This window comes from Hemitrygon akajei, chromosome 7 (assembly GCF_048418815.1).
Source record: "Hemitrygon akajei chromosome 7, sHemAka1.3, whole genome shotgun sequence".
Lineage (NCBI taxonomy): Eukaryota > Metazoa > Chordata > Chondrichthyes > Myliobatiformes > Dasyatidae > Hemitrygon > Hemitrygon akajei.
The window spans coordinates 150,184,012-150,203,372 of NC_133130.1; the positions used below are offsets into that span (position 1 = coordinate 150,184,012).

The 19,361-nt window shown below is 42.7% G+C and overlaps 1 protein-coding gene across 3 annotated transcripts in view; it reads left to right on the top strand.

The window, feature by feature from the left end:
• The first annotated feature begins 1,534 nt into the window (after positions 1-1,534).
• Positions 1,535-19,361, top strand: part of brinp1 (bone morphogenetic protein/retinoic acid inducible neural-specific 1) — a 403,545-nt gene continuing 385,718 nt past the window's right edge. Inside the window, exon 1 of one of the 3 annotated variants that reach the window (XM_073052225.1) lies at positions 1,535-1,746. The gene's annotated coding sequence lies outside the window, so the exon portion shown is untranslated. Of the gene's footprint in view, positions 1,747-2,174; positions 2,284-19,361 lie in introns of those variants that run through there. The other 2 variants (XM_073052228.1, XM_073052227.1) reach the window with 2 other exon arrangements.

The window sequence follows — 19,361 nt, forward strand, 5'->3', positions numbered from 1 at the left end:
ATCGATCACGCTTACGAAATGCAAATACATGTTCTCCGCGCAGTCCCCGAATGCTTGGGGAAAAAAAAGGGGAAGATGCGCTTTCAGTCTGTCCATACAGGCGTTCACAAGTCGAGATCGTCACCAGGTAGTGATCGAAGTGTGCGCATCACAGCCTGCCCCAGCTAGTAGCTCGGGAAGGGCGATCTATAATTGATGTCAGCCCGACCCTGTGCACTCTTTCACTGGGAGGGTGGGCACGAGCAGCGTCTGCCGGGGCTCAGTGTGCATTTCCTGGCCCGGCTGGGAACTGCTCCGTGTAATACATACGCGCATACACACACACACACACACACACACACACATATTACACGGAGTATACTGTACATAACATACAGTAGACGTGTAACTTGAGTGAAAAGAGCGCCACTTAACGTATTTACATATGGGAACAAAAACATTAACTAAGAGTACAAACTCTCTCTCTCTCTCTCTCTCTCTCCCCGACACACACACTTGACCGATTCCCCGCCACCTCGGCTCTGCCTCCACCGGCAGGTTGTCCCTGGTCGCTCTCTCCACAGTCGGACTCATCGCTCTCCTGTTGCTGTTTCGGCCCCTGCATTTCCCGATACCGTTCCGCTCACTTGCAGGTGGTGGGACGCTGCACTGTGGGAAATTCAGGGGCCACATCTGTGTTTATTTACACAGAGCGTGGCGCCCAGCAGTCCCTATCTCCCGCGCATCAATCTAACTTCCCCGTTGAGGGTAACATCCCAGACCCCGGTTTTCAATCTTCACCTTCGCAGCATCGCGTCTTCTGCCGGCTTCACAAAACTGCTCAGGTCCTGATCTATTACCGACTTGTCGCGTCTCCACTCACTCTAATTGTCTTTCTGATCTGACCCCCTTCCACATCCTCGCACCACTGTTTATCCACTTCACTATCGAAACCGCTTCCCGAATTGAAATCCCTTTCGCCGAAACTTGGACTCCTTTTAAAGGCTCCGTATCCGCACCGTGCTTAGAAAAATCTTGTATAGCACAGTATCCCCGCACCCCTACGGATCAGTCCCAATGCTAGAGTCAGTCTCATTCATTGCATCAATTTAACCAACGCACCTTCCCTCCCTCCCCGCCCCTTCTCCCAGCACGAAGTCTCTCTCCACCTCTTTTTTTTTATTTCTGGCCATCCACTCCCTAAGCTTTGAGCTGATCCCTCCTTGTTCCAGCAGTCCATCAATTGCTCTCTCTTTCTCTCTCTCTCTCTCTCTCCTTCCTCATTCAGCCCATCTTGAGCACTAAGTCGGTCCCTCCTCTCTTTCCCACTAACAGGAGCGCCGGCTACATTCTCATTCAGTATAGATCTCCTTACAGGATCAGACCTTCAAACCAATAGCCTCTACCATTCATCCACCCCTGGAGTATGTTGTTGCTGCAGCCGCCGCTGGTTCTGCTGATCTTGGTCGCTCAGGTCTCCGCAGCCGGTCGGTAACGAGGAATACATACATACAGTATATTTATATATATATATAATATATATATATATATATATATATATCTCTCTAAATATAAAACATCTATCCAAAGTCTTGTCACACCGGCATGAAAAGAAGGCATCAGTCTCTCTCCTCAGCAACCGCGCACAGACTGCAAGGTCGCTCGAACCGCCGGAGCTGGTACTACAGGGTCCTCGGCAACTTTATGCCGAAAAACCTTCAGCCCAGAACTCGCTGCACACCAGCTACGGAGAAGGACCGTCACTAGGTGAGCGAGCGGCGCCGGGGAGGGGGGGTGGGTGAAGGAGGCCACACATTTAACTGGATACCGTGTGCACATTTTTGGTGGGGGGGGGGAGGGTGTACAGAGAGAGTGTGTGTGTGTGTGTGTGTGTGGCGGGTGTGGGGGCGGGGGTGAAATGGTCAGTCCTGGATACCAAGAACTGCAATCTCTTTCAAAGATTGTATTAATTACAAGTTGTGTTCTGATGGGTCAATTCGTTAATGGATATTGGAAATCTTCCTCGGATCCACGGGAATAGTACTAAAGCAGAGGGATGTGCAAGTGTTAAATCTTGCCCTGATCATCCAATATTTATTCTCTGGAAACCCTTCCCTGCGGTGCGTGTGTGTGTGTTGCAGACTGAACGCAGACCTAGTACATGTCGATTTTGCAGAGTTCTCTGCCAAGGTGTGGGCTGACGGGGGGCTGTTTTGAGCAGCGGCGGAATGTGACGGGGCCGCTCCAAGATGACAAGAGACTGGGGGTAACGGTTCGAACTGCTTTGGTGTACATGCAAGCACGGTGGGCATATTTTATGGAAGTATTGAAGGAATGTAGATATTTTAATAACAAGCGCTCTCGGCCTTTATTTACGTTATCTGTTAACTTCACGATCAATTGTGAATTGAAGAACCTTTGGCTTTTTATATTCATCTTCTATTACTTTTAGATTCCCGCGTGATTCCCTTTTTCAATCTCGGATATTTTGTAGCTATACTTTTGATCAGAAAACGAACCTCTTACATTCAAAGTTTCCTTTAAAGGATTACACTCTGTGAGAAGGTGGTGCCGGAGTAACCTCTTCCACTAGGAGGAGCCCTTACTCTATTTAACCCAAAGTTTGAGCACATTGAGGTTTGCAGCGGTTCACTCGTCATTGTCTCTTTAAATGGGAACTATTAAAAATGCACTTATCGTTTACTCTGTTGGGCACATTTGACGAAAGCGCCAATTTGTCCCTGCAACGGTTATATAATATGTATTTTCTCAAATCGCACCGATTATGTCAACGAGGCCCTTGTATTTCAGGTTTAAAAGTTATTAATTAATTGAAAGTCCTCCCTCGCCCATCTACCTGCGCCAGTGCAAAAGTGCATCGGTGCAGCGGCACGGACGTGATCGAGGACACCGATCGCAGAGTGTTTTTGTTATTAGGCGTCCTCTCCTGTTTAATGTGTGGGTCGTTAGACCATCTGCTTTACTGGCGAGATATCCAGCGACCCAGTCCGGCGAGGATACACGCATCCCTTGCATTTTGCTGGCTTCCAGTTTATAGACTCATAATCCACACCTGCTCTTTTCTTCTGCTTTCAAAACGAAAATGCCATTGATTGATTGACACAAGCAGGGAGAAAGTAAGCGTGGGCACCTGATGCAATGCTACTGATAAGATTCAAGTCAAACGCTGCATCTAGCTTCACCTTCGGTCAGGTTTTGCAAGCCTTTCAAGAGTTTGGCTGAAAGAAGGTCTGTACCTCCTCTCCGAAATGGCATGCTATCTTCTGAGTGTTACCCTTTCTAGCGTACACTTTAAGTCTTGACAGCTGTGGAGGAAGCTTTGAAAGTCTTGATAACAGTGGAGGGAGCTTTGAATGTCCTGACAGCAGTGGAGGAAGCTTTGAGGGGCCGGTATGTGTTTTAGATTTTACTGCTCTTCCTTGTGCTTGAAGCAGTAAAAAAATTGTTGCATCCTCCCACTGTGTAGCTCTGGCATTCACTTGCCCTATTAATCAATTTGAGTAGTTTAAGGATGCATTAGCCACGTTGGGCAATAAAACTAAATATATTGAAGGTGGATTTCCTAATCGTTTCTCCACTGACGTGGACAGCATTCTTGATGAGAATTCACCCTTGCTGTCGTACATACTAAACTACTCTGAAGGCCTTGCTGAAGCTCTGTTGCTGGTTCTCCTGGACTGAGCCTTGCAGAAGAGCCAGGGAATCAGACACTGCTTTCCGTTTACAAGGTGTACACATGTGTGGTGTGTAACGTGGGCTGCGAGCACCGTGCACAGAAGCAGGCAGCCGATGAAAATGTATTCAGGGAACAATGATTAATGTGGCAGTTAAGCTTGGAAAGGAGATTTTTCTCTTAGCATTTTCCAGTTTAATCTGAACAGATATGCTTAAAGTTTGCCGCGAAGTCTCGTATAATTAACTAGGTGAGTATGCAATGTATTGTACTTTAAGGAAACTGTTAATGGTCAGCATGCTCGCAAATTTTATTTCGTAGAGATATCTCTCTGATGACAATCTCCATTCTGGCATCAAATCTACATGCCTACCTCATACTTCTTTGCCATTTCATCACTAGCCTGATAGAATTTCATGGTGACCTTTATCTCCTTTGTGGTTTATTTGAATCCATATTCTTAGACTGGCAATTAGAAGTATTTTGTTGGGCTCTGTTGGCACTTGATGCCCAGGTAATCGAGTGTGGGGATCACTGCTGAGTTCTGACTAGTGTGAACCTGGACATTGTGGAAATTTTAGACATTATTTAAACAGTCTAGTTGAATGCCAGCAGTCACAAAGATGCAAGGTGCTCTGAAATTTAAAGCCTGTTTGGAAAGGTATTTCTTTATTTGGTTTTAGAACAAAGAATGATTATGCATTGGTTTATCTTAAATGAAGTTAAGTAATAGGAGTGGGATCTGCTCACTGAGTAATATGAAGAGTTGTGTGATTAGTTGACTGGGAAAGGCTGTTGATGAACATATATCTTCAAGAGTGCATTGGAAATGTGGAGTTAACAACAAAATTAAGCCACTGGATAGTCTACAGGTCCAGCACAATTCTTTATAAAATTAAACTTTTTTTTCTGTGGAATTGGGTTAAGGTTTCTCATGTATGAAATAACATCTTGTATGAATGCATGAAAATACATTTTGCTGCTGCTGCTAATGCAAGGTATGATCAAGGTCATGGTGATATGAAATAATAGGGTAATCACTGAGAAAGGCTGTTAAAGTATTAGCAAAATAACCTGAACTGGTCGGGTCGACTATGGGGAAACAAAGCAAGAACTGAAGGCTACATCATTGCTGTTGAGCGGGCAACATATTGGCAGAACATTTTACTCCACAAGAGGTGGCTAAAATTTCTTGATTCTTCTGCTTCTGTTCTAAGCACTGTTGATAAACTATTCTTCTGTATTACCTGAAGGCAAATGGCGGAAGTCTTCAGTCTCTTGACAAAGTTTCGACCTTTAGTTAGTTCATGGCTGGTTCATACTTCAGCTCAACACTGGTTTGGTTTTCAATCCAAAACATCCTTGCTGAACAGGAATCTAAGGAGAGAGAGAGAGAGAGTTCCAGAGATCTATCATCTTTATGTGAAGAATTCAACCCTGAACAGCTTAGCTTACATTTTGTTACTTTACCTATCCGATCAAATCCCCAAGACTTTATTGACACCTTGAACATGTCAGCCACTTGTATTCTTAACGGAAAATCAACCAAGTGTATATAACCCTGACTAATCATTTAACCCTCTTAATCTCTGTGCTATTCTGTAAAGATATGCTATCAAATACATTGGCAAATACAATTCCATCTGAAATGCAGTCAGTAAAATTGATGGTAGTACTCTGGAACTTAATATAATTTTACTTTTTTGTTTATTTTTTAACATGTCATTGGCACAGTCAATATTTATTCCCTTCTTTCAATGTCTTTCAAAGGGTGGCAATGACTCAATTTCTTGAACTGCTGCAGTGCCCTTGGTGGAAAAACCACCCACAGCTCTGATAGGATGGAGTTCTAGCAATGATGGAAGGGAATAGTGATATATTTCCAGGTCAGGATGGTGTGTGACTTGGAGTGGAACCTGTAGGATAAAGCATTCTTTTGCATCTGCCAACTTTATCTTTCTGGTGGAAACAATAACAGATTTGGGGAACATTGTCAGAGTAGCCTAGTTCAAGTGTCTTCTGCTGATAGTATGCTTTGTAGCTATGGTGCTGTGGTGGTTTAAGTGAATGAATGTTTAAAATGGTGAATAGGGTGCCAATAAAGCAGACTGTTTGGTGTCATAACAATGACAGTAGGAAATATCTGATTAGATATTAGCACTGGATGGAATAACTGCATCTCGATTCATTCCGATCCTTGACTTTCTCTTTTATTAGAGCTGGTGGTTAAAGACACATTCAGAGCAGGTGTTGGTTGTCAGTAAATTCCTGCCATCTATAATTGACCCAGGAATCATGATGCCTATTCAAGCTGCTAGAGAAGGAAGTTTGATGTAGAATGTCCACAAACATCTACCTCCAAGCAGGAGCTTGAACTTTATGATGCTGCCAAGGTTTGGCAATTACAATCTCTATGGCATCTGTCAGCCCTAAAATCTCCATTAACTCTGTCATGTTGAGCATTCCCAGTTTTCATTGTTCAAATATTGATCGCCAAATCATCAAAAGTTTGAAACTCTATAGTTCCCTCTCTAAACGTTACTACATTGTTACCTTCCTTCCTTCTAGATATTAATTGATGCCACCCTTTCTAAACAAAGCTTTTGGTTAGTATTCTCTTAGGTCATTTTGTGGCTCTCTGTCACATTCTTGGTAATGCCTTGGTCTTTTTTGCTATGATAAACATGCCTTATAAATGCAAGCTGTCTGGTCTGTGAAAGTTTGACATTGGAAGTGCCTGGCAGCAGAACAGTGAAGCAGGAAATAAGGTTAGAAATGAACTTGAGACCCAAGAAATTTTCCTTCTGTCATACGTAAATAAATGGAATACTTTTGCATAAATGTCATGGAGTTGTGCATCATGGAACCAGGCCCTTCAGCCCATGTGGTTCATGTTGCTGCCTGAGCTAGTTGCATTTAGCTGTGCATGGCCCTGTTAGGTTTGGCTTATCTGTTAGATTGTCTGGTTTTTTTTTTAGTCATTTTAATTGAACATCAGGCAGCTGATTCCGCATCCCACCATCCTCTTTTTAAAAAGTTGTCCCACAGGTCAAAAGTTCAAGGTTCAAAGTTCAAAGTAAGTTTATTATCAAAACACATATACTGTACATCACCACATACTACCCTGAGATTTGTTTTTTTGCAGGTGTTCTCAGTAGATTCCTAGTACCATGATAGAATCAAAGAAGGACTGCACCCTACAGGGCAGACAAACAACCAATGGGCAAATGACAGCAACCTATGCAAATACAAAAGAGAAGATGGATAAATAAGCTACAAATATCAATAAAATTAGATGGTGTCCTTGAATGCGAGTCCATAGGTTCTGTGAACAATTCAGTGATGGGGCAAGTGAAGTAGGATGAAGTTATCCCCACTGGTTCAAGAACCTGATGGTTGAGGGGTAATAACTGTTCCTGAACCCTGGTAATGTGAGTTCTGAGGATCCTGTGCCTTCTTGATAGCACCAGTGAGAAGAGAGCCTGGCCTGGGTGGTGAGGGTTCCTGATAATGGATGCTGTTTTCCAGCAACAGTGATCCATGTAGATGTGCTTACTGGTGGGGAGGGCTTTACCCGTAATGGACTGGGCCAGATCCGCTACTTTTTGTTGGATTTTCTGTTGGTGTTTCTGTACCTGGCTGTGATGCAGCCAGTCAATATACTCTGCACCACACATCTAAAGAAGTTGGTCAAAGTATTAGATGTCATGTCAAATCTTCACAAACTTCTCAGGAAGTAAAGTCGCTGCCGTGCTTTCTTTGTAATTGCCCTTGTGTTCTGGGCCCAGGACAGTTCCTTTCAAATGATAACATTGAAGAATTTAAAGTTGCTGACTCTCTCCACCTCTGATCCTCCAATGAGGACTGACTTAAGGACCTCCGATTTACTCGTCCTGAAGTCAGTAATCAGTTCCTTGGTCTTGTTGATGTGGAGAGACTGTTTTGGCACCTTTCAACCTGATTTTAAATCTCCGCCCTATATACTGACAGATTTGCCGCCACCTTTGATTTGGCCAATGACAGTGGTGTCGTCAGCAAGCTTAATTATGGCATTGGAGTTGTGCTTAGCCACGCTGTCATAGTGCAAAGTGAGTAGAGCAAGGGGCTAAGAACCCAGCTATGTGGTGCACCGGTGCGGATGGAGATTGCGGAGGGGATGTTGTTACCAATCTGGGGTTTGCAAGTGAGGAAATTGAGGAATCAATTACACAAGCAGGTATTGAGGCCAAAGTATTGAAGCCTATTAATTAGTATTGAGGGAATGATAATGTTGAATGCCAAGCTGTAGTTGATTAAGTGCATCCCGATGTAGACATCTTTGCTGTCCAGATGTTTCAGAGTTGAGCGACGAAACAATGAGCTTGTATTTGCTGTGGACCTGTTGTGCCAATAGGCAAATTAGAGTGGATCAAAGTCACTTCTCAGGCAGGAGTTAATGTGTTTCATCACCAACCTCTCAAAACACTTCATCACAGTGGATGTATAGTCATTGAGACAGGTAGCATATTGTTCTTAGGCAAAGGTATGATTAACGCCTGTTTGAAGCAGGTGGAATCTTCAGACTGCCGAAGCAAGAGGTTAAAGATATTGGTGAACAGTGCAGCCAGTTGATCAGTCTTTAGTGCTTAGCCAGGCATCCCATTTGGTGTGGATGCTTTCCGTTGGTTCACCCTCCTGAAGAATGCTCTCATGTCGACCTCGGAGACTGAAATCACAGGGTTATCAGGGGCTGTGGTAATTTTGTGAGGATTCCCCCATGTTTTGACGGTCAAAACGAGCAGAGAAGGCATTGAGTTCATCTGGAAGCGAAGCCTCGTTGTTGCCTGTGTGGCTTGATTTCACTTTGTAAGAGGTGATAGCATTCAAGCCCTGCTACAGTTGTTGAGAATCCTTCATTGATTTAAGTTTAGTCTGGAATTGCCACTTTACCCGTGAGATGGCTTTCCAGATATTGTGCCTGAACTCTTGTATTTTACTTGGTTGCCTGACCTAAATGCGTCTGATCTGGCCCTTAGTAGATTGTGGATCTCCTGGTTCACCCAGGACTTCTGGTTGGAGAGGACTGTGAATGATTTTGAGAGAACACACTCATCTATGACTGATCTTATAAAGTTGGTGACAACCGTAGTGTATTCATTCAGGTCCGCTGATGAATCCTTGAACATGACTCAAAGCAGTCACATATCCCCTCCTGCGGCCACCTCTTCATTGTCCACATCTTTGGAGCCCTGCTCTTTAGCCTCTGCCTGTAAGCAGATGCGAGGACAGCCAAATGATCAGATTTCCCGAAAGGCATTCATAGAGCAGTGGTCTAGTGTGTTGGGACCTCTGGTGTTGCAGGTTGCATGCTGATGGTGTTTGGGTAGAGATTTCTCCAAACACGCCTTGTTGAAGTCCTCGACTATGACTTGAACTGCGCTGGAGTGGACAGTTTCTTGTTTACTGCCTGATTATAGATGGCCGATGGTGAACTGCGGTCACGATCACAGAGGAGTATTCTCATGGCACTTGATTGTTGGGTGTTCAAGGTTGTTGGAACACGAGTTTGACAAAACTGCCACATTGGAGCACCACAGAGAGTTTATCATGAAACACATAACCCCACCTTTTGCCTTTTCCAAATCAGTAGTTGAGTCCATCCTGTGTATTGAGAAGCCTTTGTGTCATCTCACTGAATCTGGTGTGCTGGGAGAAAGCCATGTATCAGTGAAATGCAGAACACAGCAAAGTCTCATTTCCTTTTGATACAGCAATCTTGCCCTCCGGTCCTCATTTTTGTTCTCCAGTGATGGCACTTTTGCTAACAAGATGCTGGGTAGAGGCTGTTTCAGCCTCACTTGGAGTTCATGCCTCATCTTTCTCTTCTGGTCATGGCATTGTACATTTGCTTGCCTAAAGGTTCCGTCCCTGCTTCCTTGAGAGTTAAGTCCACCGAGTCCTTCAGAAGATCGTGAAATCTGCAGTTCATTAAGTTGGTCCAAAAGTGTTTTGCTTGAAGGGAAATTACATGCTGCAGATTGCAGTGAGAGTAATTCAAAAGAGGTATATTTAGAAGTTTTGTAAGTAGCCTGCAGAACATTGCTGTGGTTTATCTCCACCATCTTGATTTTTTTTAAAAATGCTTCTTAAATTTTATCTTACCAACTTAAATATAACCCCTCTAGTTTTAGACTCTTATGCTTTGTTAAAAAGAATGTGACCATCCACTTTATTTGTGTCACTCATGATTCTATGTACTCTGAAAGATCATTCCTCAGCCAATGCAGTCTCATTTTTATAATTCAAGCTCTTAAGTCTTGGTAAAATCCTTGTGAATCTCTTCTACTTAATAACATCCTATCTCTGGACAGGTAAACAGAACTACACTACGCCCACCTGTTAACAAACCAATAGTTGTAACACACAGCTCCCGACTCCTGTACATAATGTGTTGATTGAAGGGAAGTATGCTAAACGCCTCCTTCATCATACTGACTTCCTGTGTTGTCACTTTCAGGGAACTGTGTACTGGCACCAAAAGGTCTTTTCTGTTCTCCAGCACTCCCAAGGGTCCTGTCATTCACTATCCAGTTCCCGTCCTGATTTTACAACCCAAAATGCAACATTTAGCACACGTTTGTGTTAAGTTCATCTGTCATTCCTCATCCACTTTTCCATTTGTTATTGATGCTGTTGCAATCGTAGGTAACCTATTCGGCTGTCCGCTCTACCACCAATATTATTGTAAAAGAACTTAAAATGAGCAGCACTTTATCGTAAATGTACTTACCATGCCAGCTATCCTATGCATTGGTGGCTCCATACTAGGCTGTGATGTAGCTAGTCAGAAGGGATTATATGCAAGGAGGCAGTGAAGAGTCTGTTTAACAGGTAGATAGTTTATATGGGATGTAGTTGTAACTGGAAACAGAGAAACATGTAAGAAATGGCCATCAGCAGTATTTGGAAGGTTTTAGAGCTGATAGCTTGAAGGGAAAGATAAACTCTTACCGTGCTTTATTCTGTTTGCAGTGTTTTTGTGTTTTATTATCCAAGCCAGCCTTTCTCAACCTTTTTGCCCTGGAGGAACTCTTAAAATAATTTTCAGGTCTCAGGGAACCCCTGCATAAAAATTATTATATCTACAGCTCACTGTGCATTTGTGTGATCAGTAAGTTGTAGATAAAATAATCCCAAAATAACTTTCATAGCCCTTTTGAGTAGAGCATGAATTTTTAGCCAACCTTTCTTGGAAAAAAAAGGTAGTTAAGCTTAGCTTACCTTTTGTGAAATTAATCTCTTTCTTTCCCTTTCCTAATTTTGTTCACTATTACAGAATTCTCCCTTCTTCTGCAGTGGACCCAGTGGGGCTGCTTCATTCAGTAGTTCCATTTAATATCAGAGAAATGTATGCAGTACACATCCTGAAATTCTTGTTCTTCCCCCCTCCCAAGTAGAAGCAGCAAGGCAATGACCCACCCCACCTCCACCCACTTCTGCAAAGAACATCAGCCGTCTCCTCCCAGCAAGAATGCAGTAGCAAAGCCCCCTCCTTCTGTTGCTGCTCAGTTTAGTAATCTACAGGTGCCTAACCTCCATTCTCTGGAAAGACTTGTTTATTATATTGCCCATTAGCTTCTACTCATGCTTGGGAAAATTATATATGCTCTCGTCTGGACGTTTGGAGAATTCTTTGCAGGAATGATTACGATCCAAAAAGATTGGTTAATGTTTCAGATAGAGGCTGAGAGTGTGGAAGGACTCCTACCCCTAACATCTTCCTGGCTGATTGTTAACCCCTTTCTGACACCCAAATTCCACCAAATCTGGCCAAAGGTCCTCTGGATCTAAAGGACCTCTTGTGGTCATCCCATCCTCAATCATTCCACCTTCTGCTTCTCTGATAACTACAATGCCTTCAGAGCAATCCATCCGCAGATCTGTTTCCCTGTTCAAGACACTGATGACCCAACACCCTACACCCCCCCCCCAACAAGCTCTACTCTCAAAACATACCACTTACCCAAGGGTTTGCCCTCTAACCTGTCACAACTCGTCGATTTTTTTCTCATTTGTGTTGAAATGCATGGGGTAATGAAGATGAGACTGACTGCCGTGAGCACCTCCTGTCACTGTTGTTCCACTTTCCTACTGGCATCTCGCCAGTGTGAAGTAACAACCCTGAGCTCTAACTCTTTCTCCGGATTAGCTTTGTAGATTTTGACTCCTTTTACCTGCAACTCCTTCAGCTTGTTGCAGGCTTTCAAATTTTGCTCTCAAGCCCGCAAGATAATCTTGCAGCTCGCTAACCTCTTAGCATCTTGAAATATATCACGTTACTGGACAGTGTTGCGCTAATGAGAACATAATCTACATTTCTTTCATGATGTTGATTGAAGGTTGAGTCTTGACTATAATCTCCCTCATCCTTCTTCAGAATAATGCAATAATGGTGAAACAGTCAGGGCCTTCATTTAATGTCTTATCTGAAAGATGGCACTGGATGATGTAACACTTCCTTGGTACACTTCTGTAAATTCATCCTGGATTTTGTTCTTAGGTTTTTTGGTTAAGGAATTTGACTCCCCAGCCTTCTCAGGTACAAGTAGGAAAGATAGATGCCCGCTAACGCTCGTGCGTGTACTCTCTCTCTCTCTCCCCCTCCCTCCTCCTCCTCCTCCTCTTCCCCCCCTTTAACAAAAGTATGTTGCAAGAAACTGAATCTTGTTATAAAGATGTCTTGCTACTACCAGTAAAAATGAAACAAAGGAAGTCAAATTGCACTAAACTCTATAAGAATCTATCTGACCTACCAAAACATTGATATACAGTATGAAATCTGTCTTCCAACATATTGCAAAGAATGTTGTATTTCTAGTTTTTCTATTTCATTCATTATAAGTCTTATGTACTCCTGTCAGTTAGGCTGAGTTATTGGAAACAGTTCTTCCCAAATAAAAAATCCTAGCAATCGTTAGAGAAAGTGGTTTATTGCGTCGTCACTGAGGTGTTTTAAACAAGGGAAGTGTTTGAATGCTAGGTTCCTTTGTTTTTTTGTAAAATAATTTCTTGCATCAGCGGTTACTCCTCTGGATATGAAATGACAAGCCACTTTGATGGGCAGTGCCATCGGAACCAGGCTGTTACGGTGGAACGCTGCCAGGCTTAAAAATAGCCCTGGGTTCAATGGGCCTGCGGTCACTGTGCTGACATAATGAAGTGGTTTAAAATCACAGGGCCAGCAGCTATCTCATGATTTAAGTAAGACAGAGGTTTGCAGCTTATATAGATTGAGTGCTATGTCCTTGAACGTATTTTACTTAGCTGATAAGAACGTACAGACCCTTTGTCCTTTTAAGAAATCATATGAATGTGGGTCTTTATGTCTAACTTAAAAAGACCCTCATTCACCAAGTTTTACTGCACTAAATTAGAGAATTGGTGATGGCTGCATTGGACGCGAGGGAAATGACTAACGGAGTCATAAATTTACAGTCATTCAATGTGAAAACTGGCCCTACAACTCACTTAAGTATGTGCCAACCGTTAATTGTACATTCTCTCCATGACCGTGTGGGTTTCCTCCCACAGTCCAAAGATTAGGTTAATTGGTCATTATAAATTGCCCTGTGATTAGGCTAGGATTAAATCAGGAGATTGATGAGCAGTGTGGCTCAAAGGGATGGAAGGGCCTATTCTGCACTCGATCTTAGTATAAAAATTAAGCACCAATTTTATACTAATCTCATTTCTTTCTCCTCTCCACATTCCCATCAACTCTACCTCTGATTCTACCATTCACCTAAGCACAGGGGACAATGTACTGTGGCCATTTAAGCTATCAAAATACATGTCTGGAATCTGGGAGGCAACGTGACAAGCTGGAAAAAGTGCACAGGCTCACGGTGAAAATATGCAAACTCACCTGCAGGCAACATCAGCGATCAGAATCAAAATCCAGACCGCTGGAGCTGTGGGGCAGCAGCTCTACTCACTGCACCACGGTATCATCTTCATGGTGATCAACCGTTTTCAATCATCAGGCCAAAGTTAAATTGAACAGCACGCAAGCTGTGATTGTGACTGAGGTGTACCTTTCATCCTCTTGTCCACAACTTCTATTACATCATTCACCTAGTTAGCCAATCCTTCCACTTAAAGGAATAGAGCCATGTAGCACAGCAAATGGCCCTTCAGCCCTTCTCATCCATTGTGACCAAGGTGCTTATTTAAACTAGGCCCATTTGTCATATCCCTTTAAATCTTCTCTCTCTATGTAGTTGTCCAAATGTCTTTTAAATGTGCATCAGCCACTTCCTCTGACAGGTTGTTCCATATATGCATCACCCTCTGGGTGAAAAGTTTCCCAATAGGTCTCCATTAAATCTTTTCCCCTCTTGCCTTAAACCTATGCCCTCTAGTTCTTGTTTCTGCTGCCCTGGGAAAAAAGACTGCGTGCATTCACCTTATCTATGCCTGTCGTGCTCTTGTATACCTCCTGATGTACTTATTACTACCTCACCAGTTCAGGGGGCTTTAGGAATGCAAACAAATCCTGACTTTTCCAATGGAGCCCAAAGCCAGCAAACAAATCAGTTAAAAGTAATTCCTCTGGGTGGCAGTGGGGATTGAGGTGGGTTGTGTTGTTTTAGATTATTAATAGCTGGTACAATTACAACAGTGAATGACAATGAAAGGATTTGATTGACGGAAACTATTTCCAGAACTGAGTTATCTGGATAAAGGAGCATTAACCTCAACCTAAAACAGCTGTTCAGGGAGTATGTCAAAAGTACTGTTAACACAATCAGTGTAATACAGGTAGTCCCCGAGTTACCAACATCCGACTTATGGACAACTCATACTTACGAACCGAGGAAGGAGGACGCTGTCCTCCATTTTAAGTCAGATCGCAATGCTGTCTGCCATTTTAAGTCAGATCGCGACGCCGTCCGCCATTTTAAGTCCGATTGCGACGCCGTCCACCATTTTAAGTTGTTGCCATTGACACTGTATTGAGTGTTTAACTTTGTATTTAGCTTAAATTTTTCTTAGTAAGATTCACCCCGCCCCCCCCCCCCCCCCATTCCGGTCAGCTGGTGGCGCAGTGAGATCGGCGAGTTTGATCCAGTGACAGACTGCTCCCATGCCGGGATGATGTCGATCCAGTGACTCCCATACCATCCATGCCGGGTTGATATCGACCTTGTAAAAAAAACACTACCACCTCCAGTTGAAATTCCCATGTGGAATATTGTGGATGATCAAATACCCAAATCCAGCATAGCCCCCGTTTGTCCTATTTAACCTGTATCAGTGCGGTGGCCCTTAGGACCCAGCGGACCTGAGGAGCCGGCGGAGCTCGGGACCCACTGCCCGCAGTGTTTCTGTTCCATTGATGGGAAGCAATCACGATTGAAAATAAAATGGAAATAATAAGGCATTTTGAAAGAGGTGAAATGCCATCGGTCATTGGAAAAGCGTTAGGCTACAGTCGGTCAACGATCAGAAGGATTGTTTAAAGGATAACGGATAAAGTGAGAATAATGGAGCATGTGAAACGCCCTGCCCCAATGAAAGCTACAATTATTACTAAGCAATGCAGTGGTTTAATTATTGGAATACATACGTCTCTTAAGTGTTTTATATGCATAGAAAGGTAAAATATATACTATATACTAAGACAAATGTTTGACGAACTGACGCTAAATAATACCGGATGTACTTGTTCCGACTTATGTACAAATCTGACTTAAAGACGGACTCAGGAACGGAACTCATATGTAACCCGGGGACTGCCTGTATTCAGAACCTGCTTACATGAAGTGGTTAAGGCCAAGGTCAAATATGAGTTGCAGAGTTGTGGTTGATAGAATATTGTTAGGCAAATCAATTGAGAGTTCTTGAACTGAAGCAGAAAGAAGGAATTGTGTTGGTTTGGAACGGGATAACAGAATGGTGGAATGGGCCCAGTGCTTCCCATAATCCAGTTGTCCAAAGCTGTGGTCCAACATTTACTTGTCTGTGTGTGACATACAACCCCAAACTCTCAGAATCGGAAGCAGAATCAGGTTTAACATCACCGGTATATGTCATGAAATTATATATATATATATATATAAATTAAGTCGTGCAAAAGAAAAGGAAATATAAAATAGTAATGAAGTTGTATTCATGGGCTCAATGACCATTCAGAAATCAGATGGCAGAGGGGAAGAAGCCATTCCTGAATCTTTGAGGCTTCTATACCTCCTTCCTGATAGTAGCAATGAGAAGAGGGCGATTGAACTGACATGCAGACTATTGGTGTATGGTGGCATTTCACCGTGAAAAAGACAGCAATTTCTGAAGTCTGAGGGCTCCCTGGGTTACAAATGACCTAACATTGCAGAAATTCTCCATAAACTTTTAAAGCATTTTCAAGCCTGTAATAATAGTATTAATAAAACATTCCATGTTATTCATTGATGACTGCATACAGTGTGTGTGTGACTCATCACCGAGAGTGAGGAATACCCAAGGTTCAATTGATTTAAGCATCGTACTGAATTGGAAAGTTTGGGTACAGGCTGAACCATAGCGGCAGGGTCCAGGCCCCAGAGCGTGTTGAAGTGACAGAACCCGATGTTTGGGCGACAATTTGAGCGCTGGGCTGAATTGGAAAGATTGGGTACAGGCCAAATAGAGGTGGTTTGATCCAGGCACCAGAGCGAATTGAAGTGAGAGAGCCCGTTGCTGAGATGACAAAAAGGCCAGTGTTTCAGGGCTGAAGGCACGGGACGGGCTGATTCACCTCGCTGCTCTGCAGTGTTAACTTGGCTCTGTGATGGACTGAGGCTATGACTTGGTGTCTGTGGATGGACTCTCCTTGATGGATTTCAGTTCTGAATGCTCTTTGCTTGCTTCTATTGTTTGCACAATTTGTTTTTTTTCTGCACATTGGTGGTTTGATGGTCTTTCTTTAACGGGTTCTTTTGAGTTTCTTTGTTTTGTGGCTGCCTGTAAGCAGATGAATCTCAAGGTTGTATAATGTATACGTACATGTATAATAAATGTACTTTGAAGTATGTAGGAGCAAACAATATGGACTTCTATAGAGAATGCACGTAAATGATCAGTTGACTTTACCATCATGTGCACAGTTACAGGTATAATGAAAAGCTTGCTCACTGGCATGTAGGTTCAGACAATGCAAGTTATACAAGGCAATGAGAAGAAAAAACTCTGTACAAAGCAAGATAGTAGAGCATAAGAAAACCAGAATCAGAGACGAGTTCATAGTAATGCAGTAGATGGTCGTAGTGTTCCAATGCTTAGGTATGATCGGTGAAATAAGTTTACAGACCTTTTCCAGGAATGAAACCTTTCATAAGCAGGGGTCTGCCAGTGCAGGTGTGCACAGGTAATCTCGTATATGTTTTTAAAATTTATTTGAAGATCGAGACAGCGATGCAAAGCCAGAATTTATTATCCATCTATAATTACCCTCTATAAGATAATGATAAGCCAAATTCCTGAACCCACTGCAGTCCTTCTGGTGAAAGTAGTTCCTTGGAATTGTTGGGGAGGGAGTTCTGGAGGAGACTCCAGATCTGGCAATGATGCAGGAATGATGTGCACTTGGAGGGGTATCTGCATGTGGTGGTCTTGCCTTGTCGTTCTTGGTGGTAGAGGTCATTGGTTCGGAAGACAGCGGTTAATGCACACAGTAGCTGCAGTGTATTTTGTAGATGTATGCTTTGCGGCCACATTGCATCAGCGATGAAGAGGGAGAGAGAGAGAGACTATTTCAGATAGCTGACTGCTTTGTCCTCAAGCAACTGCCACCAGCATCTCTGACACACTATAGGACGTGATACTTTGCAGCCTTCTCCAGCTTAGTATTCAGAAGTCAGTAAACTGGCAGCATTTTTCATTACAGTGAGGAGAAATTTGTCCTTGGTTGAAATGTTAAATGTGTCATGATTGCTCATTGGCTGCTCTCTGCAAAAACAGAAAGAATTGGCTCTGTTAACGAGAGTGTGATTGGGATATTTTTGTGTGTTTTTGTGACCATGCTTACTCAGCAGGTTTCCATTGATTAGTTCAGTGCGACCTTCTCCTGTGAGATGTGATTGTGATGTTTTTGTGTATTTTTGTGACCGTTCTTACTGTGCAGGTTTCTCCCTGCCAGCATGTGTTCCCGTTACCCACCAACTGATCTCTCTCACCTGCGAAGCTGGCAAACTCAGGGGAAATAACTCGTACAATCTCGGGAAGAATGTACAAATTTCACGCAGTCAGCACCCTGCATTGGAGTTGAACCTGGATTCTGGAACTGTGAGGCAGTTGCACTAACTTGTGCATTACTGTTTCCAGTTGCAGGGAGGAGACCTCAATTGTAATAAGTGAAAATAAAATCAAAATTCCCTCAACTTGTGATTGGCTGTTATGTTTTGTAGCTTAAAAACCTCAAACTAATTCAAAGGAAGACACAGTTCTAACTTAAGTTTACTTTAAACAAGGTGTGCTCATATCATCACATGGTAGTGTGCTTAACGACACACACAAAATGCTGGAAGAATTCAGCAGGCCAGGCAGCATCTATGAAAGGAGTACAGTCGATGTTTCGGGCCAAGACCTTTCCTCAGAATTGGAGAGAAAAAAAAAGATGAGGAGTTAGAAAGTGGTGGGTTTGATGTTCTTTTTGTTATCGAAATTAAATACTGTAAAAAAAACTGGAAACATTCAAGTATCAAGAATTCTTAATCGACTAATATATGTTTAAGGTTACTCATATTATTGGAATATAAAATACACAACAGTAGCATTTAAGATTATTCAATTTGGGATTGGATCTAATATTATTTAGCACACCCGAGAGGAATCCAACTCTGTGTGAAGTTCTATCAGACCAAAATTCAAACAGTTTAGTGGTTAATTAAAAGAAGCACTGTTTGATCTTGCTGACAATTATATTTTGTTTTTCACTCAAGTTTAGTTGGAGCAGAGGAGAGGTTGCAGGTGAGTTAGGTTTGCAGAGGAATAAAAAAAGACAACTGAAAATTGACCTTGATATAATTAGGTTTCATTTGAATCATGTCCATGCGACTATTCTTTTTGGCTATATTGTTATGGGTGTCATGAAATGGAGATGGTTGAATCTAGAGAATTAAGCTGCTTTAACGTTTATCCTTAGTGGCATTATGGAGAGGTGGGTTTGACGTTCTTTTTGTTATGGAAATTAACTATAGAGAAAGAAAACTGGAAACATCCAGGTAGCAAATCCAAATTTCAGTGTCTGGAGAGGGAAGGAGGTTAACGTTTCAGGTCAGTTAATGTTCCATCAATTCCATTAGGGTGGCATCGTTGTGTAAGTGGTTGGCACAATGCTTTATAGTACGGTTGCCCCCAGTTCAATTCCCACTGCTGTCTGTAAGGAGTTTGTACATTTTCCCCGTGACTGCATGAGTTTCCTTCCTCAATCCAAAGATGAACTAGTTGGTTGCTTAATTGTTCATTGTAAATTGTCCCGTGATTAGGCTAGGATTAAATCGGAGTGATTACTAGGCAGCGCAGCTTGAAGGCCTATTCTGCACTGTATCTCAATAAATAAATAAACCGTGTAAGCTTAGAGATAAATATTTTCATAGCAGAGAAGTAGGGAAAAGGAGGAAAGAACTAATAAGAAGGGATGTGGGATTAACCCAACAAAGGAGCTGATTGTATC